Genomic DNA, 11254 nt, shown 5'->3' with positions numbered 1-11254 from the left:
AATCCATGTGAGTTGGAATGGTTTAGAACCAAACACTGAGGCAATGGCAATCGTGCTACTGAATGAAACATACAAAAGTTGTCTAAGTCTCCATTGATTCTATGGAAATTACTGCTGAATGGTTCTGTGAAAACTCATGCCACTTTTGTTTGAACTGTGTGAAGAATCATAGGTAATACCATTCAACAGAAATGCTGGTGCCCTTGGCATCAAGAATGCCGAGAATGGATGACTTTAAAGCTACTATTTCAAATGCAGTGGTATTTTGGTAAACTATTACAGCTTCAGAAAGCAGAAGAAATGTGGAGGGAAGGGGGCAGATTATAAACGCACCAAAAGCAAGGGATAGATAAACAAACAGTTCACTATACAAATGTCAAAGCTCACTAGCTGCTAATCTAGAAAACATCTGTTTATAGCCATGGGTATTCTGATTTCCATAAAGCTGTTTTTACATCTCTGACTTCAATCACCCTTGCCTCACTAAATTAACAGAATAAATAAATAAATGCAGATTCATCAGTGCCGCTCTTATGCTAGTAGGAGGGTCCTATTTAGTGATCTAGGATAGGCCTCTCAATATAGGACAGTATTCTCTAACTCCATAGTTGGCTCTTTTGTATTGAATTCTTCCTTTGTATTTACAGCAATCTAACTTACAGGACCATAGAGGAATCACAGAACAAAAATATTCTCATGCTTCTTCATACAATCATTGAATTGTAAAGTTGGAAGGGACACCAAGGGTCATCTAGTCCAACCCCGACTCTGATACCAGAAGAGGGTGAGGCTGCGGTAGAGGGGGGAATGACTTGAAACAATGGGAGACAGAGCAAAAAGGAAATGGGATCGGCGACGAAGAGAAAGCAACAGATAGTTTCACAAAACTGTATGTGTGTGTCTATACATGTGTGCATGTATACACATGCATGTGCGCACATGCACAGATATACAGATATATCTCAAACACACCGGAAGTGGTGATTTAATGACATAAATCCTCAGGTGAGCTTAGAAGAGAGTACTCATATTACCACTTACTCGTTGCACAATCAAACAAAAGAATAGTTTCTATAAAATTTCTTAGAAAAGTAAAACCATTTTGTGAAGTGCGGGTAAGAAATGTTACAAATCAAATCAAATCTGGATAAACTCAGGAATTTTGACTAGGGCAATTTAAAAATAAGATAAGCACAGCAGAAACACTTCTAGGGATGCATTGGAAGGTTGAATAGAGTGTGCTGTTTCATATACTGCAACGCCTGAAAATCATAGAATGGTAGAGTTGAATCTCTCCTAATTTCATGATAAACTTTTTTTTTAAAAGCAAACCCATTGTTTGAATCTATTACAATGGGTCGACTGAGAATTAGAATGAATGCTAGGAGAAATATGAGCCAAATGTGCTTCGTGGTTTGAACTAAAATGGATAAAATGAAATATATATTGGTAAGCATTTCATGTTTATAGAAGCTGCATGTATTATATATGTCCTGCATACTACATCTGTTTCAAGAAAGCCTTTAATCAAAACCATGTGATACAGGAGAAATGATCAGCGAATCGAATTCCCATCCCTGCCTCTGGAGTTCGCAAGTGCATCCCTTGTTCCACCACATTAATATTTATTATGCTTATGGGGAAGCTAAGACACTGGGATCTGTTTGCAATTACCAAATTAAAATGCAATTAACCAGTCACAGAGAACAAACAGTGTTTCCTTTAAAATATTTTAAAGAGGTAGAACTGAGGATGAGTATAAAATTTCCTGGCCTAGGATGTTTTTACTTATGGAAGCTTCCTATGAAATATTGTGAAGGCCGATTTCCCCCCTTTTTTCCTTTTAAAATATCCCTAAGCCAGAAACCCATTTAAACCAAACAATGCTTTTTTAAAAATAAAAAATGCTGGTACAACAAAAAGATTTGTTTAGAACATTATATACCTGGTGGAAACTTCTCTGTAGTTATGTCTGCAGACCTTCTTCTCTGTCAAACAACAGTTACAAGTGTGTATAAATCAGATGCATTCTCCCTTCTCTGAATGGGCTGCTTTTGACAGCATCCGCTTGACAGCTTCCTCCTGGAGGAATAAACACTGAAGGCTTTGTAAGCATCTATTTACAAGTAGGACCGGCAACGTGGAGTGCTCCTGTTCAGGATATGAGCCAGCCAGCCCAGCCATCTTTCAGCATATTTTATTCCACACACCACTGCTGCATTATGGCACTGAGCATACCCTCCAACATTTCTCCTATGAAAATTGGGATGTCCAATTCAATAACAACAAACAACAACAACATTATACCTGACTGGGCGGCTTCCACCATATATAAAAATATAATGAAACATTAAAAATGAAAAAAAAAACATCCCTATACAGGGCTGCCTCTAGGGGTCTTTTAAAGGTTTGCTGCCATATGTCTGCAATTTCCTGGACATAGCTGTCAATTTTTGGGGGGGGAGATTTTGCAAAAAAGTTGAACAACTCTTGTGTCTGGATTTTCACTTTTTGAAACATGGCAACCCTAAACTTATCTCCTTGGCTTGGGGGTGGCATAACTCCATACCCTTCAACATTTCTCCAAGGAAAATGGACATTCTAAGGAAAAGCAGGACATTCTGGGATCAAATAAAAAACCAGGACGGCTTATTAAATCTGGGATGTCCCTGGAAAACAGGGACACTTGAAGGGTCTGAGTGTTTAGTACAGGACTAATATATTTCCCCTTTCCACTCATAGTTCTTTGGGTCCAAACATTTATAAACTGAACTTTTATGAATTTTTTTTTTTTGTGGCGGAATGAAAGTTCTTCCCAACTGAGTGCCCTTGGTTCCACCAAAAGAGTTATCTTTGTTATCTGCCTGACACAAAAGAGAGGGAATTCTGCACAAGTCTGAATGATTTCCTTATATTCCCAGCTTTGGAATAGAAACTTCCTGCTATGCGGAAAGACTTGGAACAGTTCTGCTTGCATGTCCAGTCCCGAAACAACATCTCTGGGGATCTTTCGTCAATTTATCTTTCTGATGGAATTCACAGCTTTTGGAGTCAATTTAGTCACAGTGGTTGGTATGGTTAGCAGCCAGTTTTACTCCGGAACAGAAGGTTAAGGCTAGAAGCCTAAACACTAGGGAGCAAGCCCCTTTGAGCACACAGTGGGGCTTACTTCTGTTGCAGTGTAGGTTCTTTGTCTTATTCCAAGCAAGACAGGGATAGCTATAAGTTTTAAACGGGTTCCTTTACTTAAGATAATCATCCATTACATGCTGCAAACAGAAGCAAGCAAGGGAAGGGGAAACTGAAACTAAGCTCACAACCCAGGAAAGCCACCCAGCCCCCTCTCCCAGATACATTAACCCTTTAGCGACATTTTATTCTCAATGCAGTGAGTGTTAATTCAAGGCTGCTGCCTATTCCAGCAACTTCTGAGTAAACATGTATAGCTTGTGCTGTAACTCTGCTTTCAGTTTTGAAGCAAACTATGTATGATTTAGCACCATGCATTCCTTTACTCACAGTTTTTTTAATATTAACCACAACAATTTAATTGACGTCAGTGGGCTCTAAAATTGCTTAATATTTATATATTGTCATGTTGGACATAGTAGGGATGGGAACTCTTCAGAAGTTGTTGAACTCCAACTCCTATCATCTCCAACCAAGCATGGCCACTGTTCAGAAATGACACTAATCATAGTCAGGCCAGCTGCCATGATCTACACAGTGGAATGGTTGTGGACTCTCCTTCCTTGGAGGTCTTCAAAAAGAGGTTGGAGGGTCATCTGTAATCTATGCTTTCATTTAGGGTTGCCATATCTTGAAGAGCAAAAAAGAGGACAGCCTGAGCCAGGGAAAAGAGGCACGCGGGCGCTGGCATGTAGGGTCACTGCTGCGCCCGTGCACCTCTTTTCCTAGCTTGGGCTGGCAGTGGCTGCAGTGTACAGAGCAGCCTACACCCAAGCTGCCTGCGCCTGCACTTAATGCACTGAGAATGCAAGGAGAATGCAGGCGGAGGCGAGGCTACCACTGATTGTTGGGATCAGGTGTATTATTAGCCCAAATTGTGATTCTGCAATAATTTAGTAGAACGAAATACTCCCTGCTGGCAATGCCTTGGAAACACCTTGTTTGTTTAACACACTGTGCTTTAAATCTTGATTTCCCACTGTCTACTCCCTTTTTGGTCATATTATGTCTGAGACAACAGGAGGGGAAGCCTAGTTCAGCGCCTGTTGGACATGGTCCAATTACTGAACTTGGGGATCTGATTAATGGTTTCCTGAAGGAAAAGCAAAACTCCAGCCCACCAAAAGCTAAGTATTATAGAAGTAGCACTTTAGGATTACACACTGTCTGTTCTTGAGTGTTGCTGAGAATTTTGTTTTCTCTGTCTCTTGGTGTGAAGAAAGCACAAGGGAGAAGTTTGAAAGTGGTAGTCTTAATGCTGCAATTTGCTTTGTCCAGGAGCTTTAAAAGACTGCATTGAATATTAGATGCTGCAAGCACTCTTTGGTGAGGCATTGGAAACGTGTGGCTTTATATGAACTATAATACTTTCATACTGCAAGGTTAGCCAACATAGTACCCTCCAAATGTTGTTGGACTCCAACTCCCATCATCCCTAGTCATTGGCCATGCTAGCTCAGGCTGATAGAAGTTGTTGTCCAACAGCATAAGATGGACCACAGGTTCCCCATGACTGTCTTAAGCCATTTACTTCATCCAGGAAGTTGCCTTACACTGTATCAGACCATTAGTCTATTTAACTTGCTAGGAATTGTCTAAACCAGTAATGAGGATACCTTGGCCCTCCAGTAGCTGTGGTACTCTGCATCCCATCAGCCCTAGCTAGCATGGCTAATGGTCAAAGATGATGGAAGTTGGAGTCCAACAACATCTGGATGGAGACAGGTTCCGCATCCCATCTACACGGACCGGCACCAGCTTTCCAGAGGTCCTTCCTTGTCCTTCCTTGAGATACTAGGTTTGAGCATGGGACCTTCTGCGTGTGCTTTGTCGCTGAGCTAGATCACCCAGACCTACATAACTTGCCCTGTTCAACTGAATATCAAGTTAGATTGACGTCATATACACTAAAAGATATCACATAAAGGAGAACATTTAACATTCTTTTGATAAACATGCACTCACGTTGCTATGGGGAATTGATATAGAAATGCTGTGATTGAATACATTTGTGCTTGCCAAACCTGATTGCTCCATAATTAATAACAATGTGCTAAATCTCAGCTTGAGACTATGGTATATTTTCTTCCAGACACAATTGATTGAGCTACCAATGAACACTCAAGTCTTCTCTCCCACCCCGGTCTTCCTATTATGTTGCACTAATCTTGTGTCTTCCGCTGAATTTTCTTACGCTTTGCTGTTACTAGCAAGCTTAAGGATTAGTGAGACTTAATGGTTAGTGATGCCTGCTGGTGCAGCGGGGAACTGACCCAGGCAACGTGGCCCTTGGCAGGCATATACCCCATCACTGGCCGGACAGCCATTCAGCAAGGGGGCTGGGGGCACAGTGGCAAGGCCCAGAGACACCAGGTAGCAGGCAGGTCAGTACGGGGATCCCTGTGTGGGGGCCCCTGACTCAGCCCCCTTAAACTCATGCACACAGGACTACAGCCCCCCAATCTCCCCATGCTATGCCCCTGATGCAGGGGTCAGGCTGGTTTATGTGGGAAGAGGCAATTCTTGAGGTACTGGGGTCCTGAGCTGCATAAGGTTTTATAGGTCAAAACCGGCACTTGCAGTGGGTGGGGAAGGCTGTCATATTAGAAAACTGGTTAGGGAACAAAAGAAGTATAAAACACAGAAAATCATGGCCAGCACAAAGAATTGTGGATGAGCTCTAATTCTTTTCGGCATTTTGCCTCAGTATGTGTGTGTGTGTGTGTGTGTGTGTGTGTGTTGCCCTAAAACTGAAAAATTTTCTTTAATGAAAAGGTTTGTTCTTTCTTGTGCACTCCACTGCCTTATATTGGACCCTTGACATTCTGGGTCTCTTTGACCTAAGGTTGAAACAGCACACAGCTAGATAATGGAGTTGGCTTAAAACAGTAGGGGGGAAACAGCCAAGAAAGAGAAGAGAATATTAGTATTGCTTTAATAGCTTCTCTATTCATATATTCAAACTGCAGAAACATAGGTGAACATTAATGTTACTCTTGGGCCATGAATGAACATTTTTTTCAGGTGATTTTCATTCTCAGCGTACTGGAATGTAATCAGCTTTTTAGCAAGGCATTTCCTTAGCCATTTATTTCTGCTAGACCTGGGAACGAAGCATTGCTTAAATGGGTTATTGGCTGGCATCCTTAGGTAATGGAAAAGGACTGTGCGTGCATTTTCTGTTGAGAGGATGGCCACGACAATTACATCCTCTGTAGCGAGGCATCTTCAGTATAAGCCAACTGCATTCTGCCTCTCTTGCTTGCTGATTGAATTATCAGCCTCCCAGATGAGATAGCCTTCAGCGTGTCCAGAGAGAAAGCATTACATTGTTTTATAAACCAGTAAAATCAGCACTTTCCAAACAGAGAGTGATAAATTGTCAGACCTGTAAGTGATTTGACCTTGATCTCTTAGCCAAAAGTTATGGGAACGGCACCAACGCGGCATCTTCAAGCACCCATGTTACAAAGTGCCATTCCTAAAACAATTAACTGCCTACTGCAATGACATGTTTCCCATTTCTCCCCTCCTGTTCCATTATGTGTCCTCCCAGTGAAAGAAAACACGGCTGTTCCTCCTCCTCCTCCTCCTCCTCCTGTCAAGGCAAATGACTACAAGAAACATATTTCACTTCAGATGAAACAAAGGCCTCTCCCTCCTGGCCAAAGTGTAAGATGTCATTGAAATAAACTTTCATAGAATCGCTAAACTGTTCTGCTATAAATGAGTGGTTCTTGATGCAGCTAGCGATCAACAAACTCACTTCCTAATTAAGTGCAGGAGCATAATGAGGAACAGGGCTTCCTTTGTTTAGCTAGCTTGTGTGAACTACGGCCACAATTCCCCAGACTCTCCTAACTCCTTCATTCAAAACTTGTAATTGGAACATAAGGAACCAGGTACTACAACAGCAAATGGTTTGACAGTGGCTCCATTCACTGCCAGCCAGATGTGAGACACTTTCAAAGGGGCTGAATGACTCATATATTGCCTGGTGTTGTATGACACCATAATCTCTGGTTTTCAGACCTACCATCAATAGGCACTGTCATCTTTAATGCAATCTAATGAGGCATTAAGATTTACAGAAAGGACAGACAATTCAAACTGAATCACCAGGAGAACAGGCCAGTGAGCAAGCAGGTTGGCAATGCATTGCTTCAGTTTGCACAAACAATATGCTTTGAGCAAGGGATGGAGGTTTTCTTCTCCTGAACAAGGGATGGCAGGAAGGGACAGCTATGCCTTTGGTCTTTGACTAGTGAGTTGGGTCTCACTACTGAGTTGTGGCCTGATCTAAGAGGGGTTATAGCAATAGTGCTGCCACCATACAAAAACAGGGTACAAAATTAAGAAATGGATTCCCAAAACGCACGTTTGGTTTAAAAGTGGGACCCAGATACTGATGGGGAAGAAATTCAGTCCAGTTCATAAGGTGAACCTAACTAATTCACACTTTCCAGAACAATATGTGTACTGAAACACAGTCATCCTTTGAAATTTGCAATTCTCTGAATTTTGTAACACAGTTCTTTAGCAAAGTAACGCACACTGGGGTAAAGTGCCTATAAAAATACACATATTAGTGAAAATAACATGCACGTGTGCATTATATAAGGCAAAATTGCTTTGCAAAAATGTATGTATCAGACAAAATTGCATAGAAAGGTATGTATAGGTGGAGAAATTCACACTAAAATACGGCTGAATTTTCATGGAGACTTGTTAATTTTTTTAAATATGCAAACTAATGTGCAGAGCTCGTCTGGAAAAATGAGAAGCTAAGAAAAACTCAAATTTAAAGATCTGAGCATCCTTAGTCCCAGGTCTGAAAACATGGTAGGCTATTGAGCTAAAATATACCCCCCAAATATGATACAGTTCAAGCAATACATTTTCAGCCACAGTTGTAAGCAGAGTTTTTGAGTACAAAGCAAAGCCTGGCAAGGCCCAGAGACACCTCTCAGATTGTGCTGGGCATTACCTGGTGTTCTTCAAAGTCTCCAGCACACCAAAGCAGTGGTGACATTGCTGCCCTTTTGGAGCACTTGAGGCCACTTGAGGCAGGATGTGACACACACCTGCTCTGCTATTTCTAGAATGAACCCAGAACTGTATGGAAATCAGCAAGTTCTGGGTTTCTTATAGAAATGCTTCCACCCTTACCCTACATGCTGATTGGAGATAGGAAGTGAAGGAGGTAAACTTATATGTTCTAACTGGTGTTCAGATGCATCTAGTCTCTGAGAACACATAGCCCTATTCCCCACTTGCAAACAAAACTTTTCCTCTCTCATTGCAATGGCAGAAGCTCACCTTTGTCTGTAGAGAAGTCATTCTGTGTGCCAGATCAGCTGAGTCTGAATCATCTAGTGCCCCTATAAGGTAGGTGCTGACAGGCAGTAGCAGAGTGAAAAATGTGGTTATTGCCATGTTAACAAGTCTCTCCATAAATCTATTCTAAAAAGGGAGCTCTTAGATGAGGTGTGGAAATTAGCAAGTGTGGAAAAGGAGAGCTGTAAAAACGGAACTGTAAAATGAAACACATACACAACAATATTAAACACACACTCTTTTTGTTAACATCAAAATCCATAAAAGCATTAGATTTGCAGATTCATCTAAGGAAACTTCTGAAATTCCCTCCCCTTGCATATGACATCTTCACTAGTAGGGTTCTGTTGTTGTCCTATCTTTTCACCCAGGCCATTGGGACATTGAGATGAATTGCTTGAAGAGACTGACATGAATTAGAAGTGTTCCATTTGCTGCAGTGAAAAGGTTGTGGTAAGCAATGTTATAACTGTTTGGTTGCATCAGTTGTTTTGATTTTCATTTTATAATTGTTTTCTTTGTTTAAATATGAATACGGTATGCCACCTTATGAATCTGATGAAAGCGACCTAGAAATATAGCAAATGAATGAATGAAATGAATACATGTTAGAAATATAACCAGAGTGGAAAACATTGTGGATGTGCTGTGAGTGGCACAGAAGAGGGACAAACCTATGTTGATTCTTAATTATCCCTTGCTCGACATACATGCGTACTACCCTAGTAGGAAACTTGACCACAATAAGATGGGGTGTAATTCCCCCCCCCCCCGTTGACTCCAGTGGGAGGGAACAGGATAAAAGCTGAATCACTTCTCTGTGGAGTTACTGTTTGCAGGCCATGGACAGCTCAGCCTGGGGCTATTCCTGACTTTGGGGTTGCTTGATTTTCTTACTGTCTTCACAACTAAACTGCTTTTTTCAGAATGTCTTCGTTAAACAGGACATTTGGGGGTTGTCTGCAATGCACCTTGTCTGAAGTCTTATGAGACAGCCTCCAGGCCAAATCTCTAATCTCATGAGACTCCTATGCTTCAGTATCATTATGTGAGGGGAACCAACCTCCTTCCTATAGGCATTGTGGTTCAATTGTAAAGAGGTGGGTGCTGTGTTAGTGTTTCCATACAAACAAGGTAAATACTGCCTTTTGTGGTAATACAAGCACTAGAATCACAGGGTTGTGCCATTTAGAAACATTTCGTGTGTTTTTCAGATTGATGGCCTGAAGAATTCTGGTGACGTGATCCTCTCCCTGAACAGACATTAATCATATCAAATAATGTTTTTGTTTTGTTCTATTTTTCATGCGGTCTTCAGTTTCACCTCAATAAACCACTTTGGAAGATGATAGAGAAATGCACATTTGATGTTATACAAGTTAAACAATGTTCACATAATGCCCATGGGCCTTTGAGAAAGAAAAAGAAAAATGTCACATAATGTAAGGGATGTGATTCATTTGAGCACAGCCAAGAGGAATAAAATCTGATTATTTTTTTTAAAAACCCCTCTGTTAAATATTAGCATAATCTGATTAATTCCACAGATCAAATAAATTGAAAGCAGAGCCACATTCAGAAATGTATGTTTTATATATGCCTTCTAAACCACAATAAAAAGATTGCAGTTAGCGCAGCCAGGTAAAAAATATGGCAAGAATAAAGTCATCTTCTATCATTCTATAGGATTATACTGACAGATCTTTTCTGGCATAATTTTTATCTCTGCTGACATGGCTTTGTTAGGTTAAACAGAAATAATCTTGAAATGTCTGCTGTTGGTAGGAATGAAATTCAGATTTAAAATATTTATTACAACTCATCATCTGATTTGGGAAACTAATGTGTACCTCCTGTATTTCAAAATGAAATTTAGCTCTGCTTACATGTTAATAAGGTTGCTACTTTTGAGACAAATCAAGAACCAGAGTGGATTGATAGGTAGAATTTTAGATCTGCTCCTGAGAGAAATATGAGATGTGAATTTCTGCACTGGCTTTATGAAAGCTAAACATCCTGATCCAGCAAAAGACACCCTCACAGACAAGCAGCCTTACCCAAGTGTCCCTGCTGCTGCTGCGTATCTGAGTGTGTCTGAAGATGTGGACCCAGTGTGCAGCAGCTGTGGAAAAGGCAAATTCCATGCTGGGGTCATTAGTAAAGGAACAAAAAAGAAAACTGCTGGTTTTATAATGCCATTATAGGACTCTATGGTGCAACCACAATTGTAACACTGTCTACAGTTCTGGTTGCCTGGCCTCAAAGAAGAGGTTGCAGAGGTGGAAAAGATTTGGAAAAGGGCAACCAGAATGAAAGGGGGTGCAGCAGTTCCCCTTCAAGGAAAAGTTGGAGCATTTGGGGGAGTGGTGTAGTGTGGGTTGCACAGCCCAGGGCTATGTGGAGGGGAGGGAGGGAAATGGATGGAGTATGCATGTGCATTAAACTGCCTAATGGTGTCCGTATCACTCAGAAGACTGCAACTGCAGAGATAAGGAAAGAAGAGTTGTTCCGTTGTCTGGAGAGGTCAATTCCTGGTTTGCATGGAGAAGCCGTTTTCAACAGAGCCCAGAAAGGAAAGCATGCAGCTGTACTGAGGAAACACCAACGCCTCCTAACAATTTTGTGCCTGGCGCAACCGCCCCGTGACAACCCCCCATGCTACACCACTGATTTGGGGCTTTTCTGTTTAGAGAAAAGGTAAGTAAGAGGTGACACCATAGAAGCCTAC

General features: G+C 41.3%; 1 long non-coding RNA gene across 1 annotated transcript; it reads left to right on the top strand.

Annotated features, from left to right (window-relative positions):
• Positions 1-6505: 6505 nt before the first annotated feature.
• On the top strand, positions 6506-10546 carry LOC114606659 (uncharacterized). Its single transcript, XR_003708926.2, has 3 exons — positions 6506-6861; positions 8898-8979; positions 9741-10546. It is a non-coding gene; the product is annotated as an uncharacterized LOC114606659 (long non-coding RNA).
• Positions 10547-11254: the final 708 nt, after the last annotated feature.

Source organism: Podarcis muralis, chromosome 11 (assembly GCF_964188315.1).
Source record: "Podarcis muralis chromosome 11, rPodMur119.hap1.1, whole genome shotgun sequence".
NCBI classification, from domain to species: Eukaryota; Metazoa; Chordata; class Lepidosauria; order Squamata; family Lacertidae; genus Podarcis; species Podarcis muralis.
The sequence above is the reverse complement of the archived record's forward strand: the minus strand, read 5'-3'. Positions and strand labels throughout refer to the sequence as shown.